Raw genomic sequence first — 7,500 nt, forward strand, 5'->3', positions numbered from 1 at the left:
ATTATAGAAAAATTAGAAATTAGAAAATTAAGAAAAAAAAAAACAAAACCTCTATTTCCTTAGAAGGTAATCTGGCTGGCATTTGGTTAGTAACTTTGGTATAGTTCTAAGTCATATAACAACAACTCCTTAGGATGAGAAAGGTAGAGAGGGAGAAAGCTGTGATTCCCGTGGCAGCAATAAGCATATCTTCATTACATACAGCAAGTAAAAAAAAAAAAAAAACAAGGCATTATAAAAATAATCACTTCCATGGGAAGGGGAAATAAGGTACTAAAGCATTTCAGACTTGTAATGACAAAGTTTTTTCTCCCCCCTCTGTAAGAATTTTAATAATAAAAGTTATTTTTCCAGCTAAAAATATTTAGCTATAAAACTTAACATGACTGAACAAATTTGGCATTTGATTCCAGCTACCTACTGCTCAGAAATAATCTCTATTCTTTGTCTATCACCACCAGCATTTGCTACACATCTTTATCATCTGTATTTATTCACTTAGCAACTGTCCATCAAAACTTCCAGGTGCCAGGCCCTGTTCTGAATGTTGGGGCTGTAATAGTGAATAAGATAGGCAAGATTTCTGACTCCAAAGAACTTCCATTCTAGTGGGAGAGACAGGCAACACATACACAAACTTTCAATCTATACAATCATTAAAAAGGGTGATTTGTTATGATAAACCTAAACGAGTGGAGGTTAATAGGAGGGACTCCATTCAGAATGGGTGGACAGGGAAGGCCTCATCTTCAGAGATCTGAAGACTCACAAAGCCCTGGCAAAGAACATTACAGGCAGAGGGAACAGCCAATGCAAAGGCCCTCAGGAGGAAAGAGATTGGCATGGTGTTGAAAGGTCAGAGTTATGCAAACAATACAAGCTGCATGTGAAACTACATTTCTCTGAAAGACTAAACTGCCCAACTGTGCTTTCACCAATAGCAGCTTGCGTAATGCAAACTGAATCCCTAATGAATACACCACATTATATTGAATTCAGATTACAGAAAGTCACAGTGTAGGAGAAATGCCTGCACCACTCTCAGAGTAGAAATGTCACTGACGGCCACCAGAACTTCAATTTCTCAGGCAACATGATGGCATGTCAGAAATACAATGGAGTGGCTTAGCATGGTTTGGGGGAAAGGCAAGCACTGGATGGAGAGATGGGATTCCCATCTGGGCTCATCCACCAACTAGCGTTGGGACCTCGGACCAGTCATTTCCCCTTCCTGGACTTCAGTTTCCTTCTCATTTGAAAAAGTTGAGGAAGTTGCTTTAAATAAGCAATGGCTGTGGTCTATTTGCTTTAAGTAAGGGCTATGGTCTACTTGGCTCTATTTGTACATGGGAGCAACAGTCAAGAAATTAGACAATGTATTGCATTAAGCAAATCTGCTGCAAAAGACCTCTTTAATGTTTTAAAAAGCGAAGATGTCACTTTGATGACTAAGGCATATTTGACCCAAGCCATAGACTTTTGAATCACCTCATATGCATGCAAAAGCTGGACAATGAAAACAGAAGACAGAAGAATTGGTGTGTTCATATTGTTATGTTGCCGAAGAATACTGAATATACCACGGACTGCCAGAAGAACAAATAAATCAGTCTTAGAAAAAATACAACCGGAATGCTCCTTAGAAGCAAAGATGACTTTGGCTCACTTACTTTGGACATGCCATGAGGAAAGACTAACCTCTAGAAAAGGACATCATGGTTCATAAAGTAGAGGGCCAAGGAAAATGAGGAAACACCCGATAAGCTGAATTGACATAATAATTGCAACAATGGACTCAAACATACCAATCAATGATCATGAAGATGGCACAGGAAGGGCAATGTTTTGTTCTGTTATATATAAGGTCACCATGAGTTGGAACTGACTCGATGACAACTAACAACAGCATGGTCTATATCCCCCTTGAATATTTAATGATTCATACATCTATCATCAGTGTGGTAAAAAAGAAAACGAACAGCATAGGCTTTTCACTCAAACAGATTTGGGTGTAAATCCTGGCATGAGTGGGAAAGGAGGCAATGTATGTACAGTTTCAGCACAGTGCTAAATGAACAGTGAATAGTAGAGGTTAATAATAATATAAAACAACAAAATGTTCTGATGGCAAATATATGACAAGGCCATCAGTCCAGGGTCTAGTTCCATGCCTCTTCTACAATTTCTAGCAGCAAATGCTTATAATCTGAAACTTAATCCACTGACACTGAACAATAATTTTCAAATACATAATCCACTGATGGTGAACAATGATTCTTAACTACACTGATTCTCAAATACAACCAAGAATCATGAAATGTGGTAGCAGAATTCTAAAGAAGGCCCCCAAGGTTCCCTCTCCAGAGTGGAAATTGGGGATGAGGAGGGAGTGGGGCAGGGTTTTGATTTTATATGTGACTTTTTGAGTTATATAAATATTACATATGTTGCACTTTGAAAAAAATTCGTATTTACAATAAATTAATCAATATCTATAATATGCCCTTCTCCCACTCCAAACAAGACTTTTGTCATCAGTTCAAATGTTCATCCAGGTTTTGCTTTTGCTTTCTTTAAATTATTTGGAGTTTTAGTATTATCTTAGTAATGTTGTTTTAAATTATGCCTCCACTAATGAAGAATTCTAATTCTAAGCTTTTTAGTCACATTATGAATATTTCCTAACTATACTTGTTAAAATAAAGCCAGAATGCTCCTTGGAAGCAAGGATGGTAAGACTTCATCTCACGTAATTTGGACATGTTATCAGGAGGGATCAGTCCCTGGAGAAAGACATCATACTTGGGAAAGCTGAGGGTCTTAGAAAAAGAGGAAGACTCTTGATAAGACAGATTGACATAGTGGCTGCAACAACAGACTTAAACATAATAAGGATTGTGAGGATGGCCCAGGACCAGGCAGTGTTTCATTCTCTTGTCCATAGGGTCACTAGAGTTGGAACCAACTCAATAGCACCTAATGATAATACATTATGCTGGTGTCTTTACCCACACAATAGTTTCCCATGTCTTCCTGATTCCTGGATATTTCATTATCCTTTTTTTTAATTTTTGCTGGAGTACACTTTACAGTAATTCTTTCATAAAGGGTTTGTGAGGGCTAAATTTTGAGTTCTCTTAATTCTTTTCTCATGCAAAAATTTTTGCTCTGCTTTGGGTAGCTTCCTAGACGTTTGAAGCCTTAAGTCAAATGCTAAGTCCTATGTGAAATTCTCTAACCAAGAGGAAATCATTTTAAGAAAATAAAATCATTTCAGCAGATATTCCTCCCCTTCACACTTGATAAACATAAATAATATCTTTTGGCACAGTGGTTAAGAGCTCAGGCTGCCAACCAAAATGTCGGCAGTTCGAATCCACCAGTTGCTCCTTGGAAACCCTATGTGGCAGTTCTACTCTGTTCTCTGTCCTATAGGGTTGCCATGAGTCAGAATCGACTCGATGGCAATGTGTTTTTTTCTTTGTTTGTTTTGGATCTCTTACAGTGTATTACTATAAAAGATCCAAAAATCTCTTATACTGTATTACTATAAGAGATACAAAAAAACAAAAAACAAAAAAAAAAAAAACTGCCCCCCGACGCGTCTGTCAGTTTGTTGGGGCTTTCATGTTGCTGTGATGCTGGAAGCTATCCCACCAGTATTCAAATACCAGCCGAGTGACCCACGGCTTGCAGGTTTCAGCTGAGCTTCCAGACTAAGACTAGGAAGAAGGACCCAGCAGTCTACTTTTGAAAAGAATTAGCCAGTGAAAACCTTACCAATAGCAGTGGGACATTGTCTGATAGTGCCTGAAGATGAGCCCCTCAGGTTGGAAGGCACTCAAAATACAACTGGGAAAGAGCTGCCTCCTCAAAGAGGAGTCGACCTTAATAACATGAATGGAGTCAAGCTTTTGGGACCTTCATTTGCTGATGCAGCAAGACTCAAAATGAGAAGAAACAGCTGCAAACATCCATTAATAATCGGAATGTGGAATGTACAAAGTATGAATCTAGGAAAATTGGAAATCGTCAAAAATGAAATGGAACACATAAACATTGATGTCTTAGGCGTTAGTGAGCTGACATGGACTGGTACTGGCCATTTTGAATCAGACAATCATATGGTCTACTATGCCAGGAATGACAACTTGAAGAGGAATGGTGTTGTATTTACCGTCAAAAAGAACACCTCAAGATTTATCCTGAAGTACAACGCTGTCAGTGAGGATACTATCCATATGCCTACATGGAAGACCAGTTAATATGACTATTATTCAAATTTATGCACCAACCACCAAGGCCAAAAAGGAAGAAATTAAAGATTTTTACGAACTTCTGCAGTCTGAAATTGATTGAACATGCAATCAGGATGCATTGATAATTACTGGTGATTGGAGTGCGAAAGTTGGAAACAAAGAAGGCTGAGTAGTTGGAAAAGATGGCCTTGGTGATAGAAACAATGCCAGAGATCGCATGATAGAATTTTGCAAGACCAACGACTTCTTCATTGCAAATACCTTTTTTCACCAACATAAACGGCGACTATACACATGGACCTTGCCAGATGGAATACACAGGAGTCAAATCGACTACATCTGTGGAAAGAGATGACGGAAAAGCTCAGTATCATCACTCAGAACAAGGCCAGGGGCCAACTGAAGAACAGACCATCAGTCACTCATATGCAAGTTCAAGTTGAAACTGAAGAAAATTAGAACAAGCCCACGAGAGCCAAAGTACGACCTTGAGTACATCCCACCTGAATTTAGAGACCACCTCAAGACTAGGTTTGACACATTGAACATGGTCATGGATTGAATCGTGTCCCCCAAAAATGTCAGCTTGACTGGGTCATGATTCCCAGTATTGTATGATTGTGTAATCTGATGTGATCTCCTTATGTGTTGTAAACTCTATCAGTATGATGAGGTTACACGGATGACGTCTACTAGATAGTGTCTTAATCCAGTCTCTTTTGAGATATAAAAGAGAGAAGTGAGCAGAGACACATGGGAACCTCATACCACCAAGAAAGCAGTGCCAGAAGCAGAGCGCATCATTTGGATCCGAGGTTCCTGTGCTGAGAAACTCCCAGACCAAGGAAAGACTGATGACAAGGACCTTCCTCTGGACCTGAGAGACAGAAGGCCTTTTCCTGTAGCTGATGCCCTGTAATTTGGACTTGTAGCCTACTGGACTGTGAGAGAATACATTTCTCTTTGTTAAAGCCATCTACTTGTGGTATTTCTGTTAGAGCAGCAATAGATGACTGAGACAAACACTAATGACCGAAGACCAGACAAGTTGTGGAATGACATCAAGGACATCATACATAAAGAAAGCAAAAGGTCATTAAAAAGCCAGGAAAGAAAGAAAAGACCAAAATGGATGTCAGAAGAGACTCTGAAACTTGCTCTTGAATGTTGAGTAGCTAAGGCAAGAGGAAGAAATGATGAAGTAAAAGAGCTGAACAGAAGATTTCAAAGGGTGGCTTGAGAAGACAAAGTAACGTATAATAATGACACGTGCAAAGACCTGGAGATAGAAAACCAAAAGGGAAAAACATGCTCAGCATTTCTCAAGCTGAAAGAACAGAAGAAAAAAATTCAAGCCTCGAGTTGCAATATTGAAGGATTCTACAGGGAAAATATTAAATGATGCAGGAAGCATCAAAAAGATGATGGAAGGAATACACAGAGTTCCTATGCTAAAAAGAAACTGGTCGACGTTCAACCATTTCAGGGAAGTAGTAGCATATGATCAGGAACCAATGGTATTGAAGGGAGAAATCCAAGCTGCACTGAAGGCATTGGCAAAAAACAAGGCTCCAGGAAATGACGGAATATCAATCAAGATGTTTCAGCAAACAGATGAAGCACTGGAGGTGCTCACTCATCTATGCCAAGAAATATGGAAGACAGCTACCCGGCCAACTTAGTGGGAGAGATCCGTATTTATGCCTATTCCCAAGAAAGGCGATCCAACCAAATGCGGAAATTATCAAACAATATCATTAATATCACATGCAAGTAAACTTCTGCTGAAGATTATTCAAAAGTAGCTGCAGCAGTATATCTACAGCGAACTGTCAGAAATCCAAGCCAGATTCAGAAGAGAACATGGAACAAAGGATATCATTGCTGATGTCAGATGGATCCTGGCTGAAAGTAGAGAATACCAGTAAGATGTGTACCTGTGTTTTATTGTCTATGCAAAGGCATTTGACTGTGTGGATCATAACAAATTATGAACAGCATTGGGAAGAATGGGAATTCCAGAACACTTAATTGTGCTCAAGCGGAACCTATACATAGATCAAGAGACAGTCGTTTGAACAGGATAAGGGGATACTGTGTGGTTTAAAGTCAGCAAAGGTGTGCGTCAGGGTTGTATCCTTTCACCATACCATGGCAAGACTATGTCTCACATACTTTGGACATGTTATCAGGAGGGATCAATCCCTGGCGAAGGACATCATGCTTGGTAAAGTAGAGGGTCAGCGAAAAAGAGGAAGGTCCTCAGTGAGGTGGACTGACAACAGTGGCTGCAACAGTGGGCTTAAGCATAACATCCGTTGTGAGGATGGCACAGGACCAGGCAGTGTTTCGTTCTGTTGTACATAGGGTCGCTAAGAGTTGGAATTGACCCGACTCGAGAGCAGCTAACAACAGTAGTGTATATGTTGTGTTTAACTGACTTTTCATTTATAAGGATCCCGCGTAGTCAGTGCCAATACTTAGCTGGCATTCAGAGTCTATTCTTTTCTTAAACAACAAAGGGGAAGGGGCATGCAGGAAGATAAATGGTGTGATGTCAGCAGGGGAAAGATTCAGGACAATGTGAAATTCCTGTTAAATCTTGAAGATAGGCCAGAACATGGAGGGTATCTTTTTATTAAGGAAGAGCATTTGTTGGGGGAATAGAAAATAAAGTTTCCAAATAGAAAAAAAGGCAGCATATGCCAAGATAGAGATGGGTGAAGACGTATGATTTGCTGGGGGGACAAGATAAGTTTCATATGTCTCAAACATGGGAGATAATGGCAAGACATGAGGGCTTCACAATGTCAAGACAAGCCCATTTAAGAAGTTTCCACAATGTTTTGAAGAAAATTAGGAAATATTGATTTTACCCTGAGACACCTATGTCCTCATAAAACTCATTGCTGTCAAGTCAATTTTGACTCATAGGGACCCTATAAGACAGAGTAGAACTGCCCCATAGAGTTTCTAGGGAGTGCCTGGTGGATTCGAACTGGTGACCTTTTGGTTAGCAGCCATAGCACTTAACCACTATGCCACCAGGGTTTCCTATGTCCTCACAGGTAAAATAAAAAATTGATTATGATCAGTGATTTTTCAAACATTTTCTAAAAAACAATGAAACTCTTTCCTTCCCATGCCTACACACCAATTTATAGGTAGAACTCCAACTTTGTTAAAGTTAAAAATGGAGCTGTTCTAGTTAAAATCAGGATGAGGAACGTAAACCTCAGGC

This window comes from Trichechus manatus, unplaced genomic scaffold (genome assembly GCF_000243295.1).
Source record: "Trichechus manatus latirostris isolate Lorelei unplaced genomic scaffold, TriManLat1.0 scaffold00218, whole genome shotgun sequence".
NCBI classification, from domain to species: Eukaryota; Metazoa; Chordata; class Mammalia; order Sirenia; family Trichechidae; genus Trichechus; species Trichechus manatus.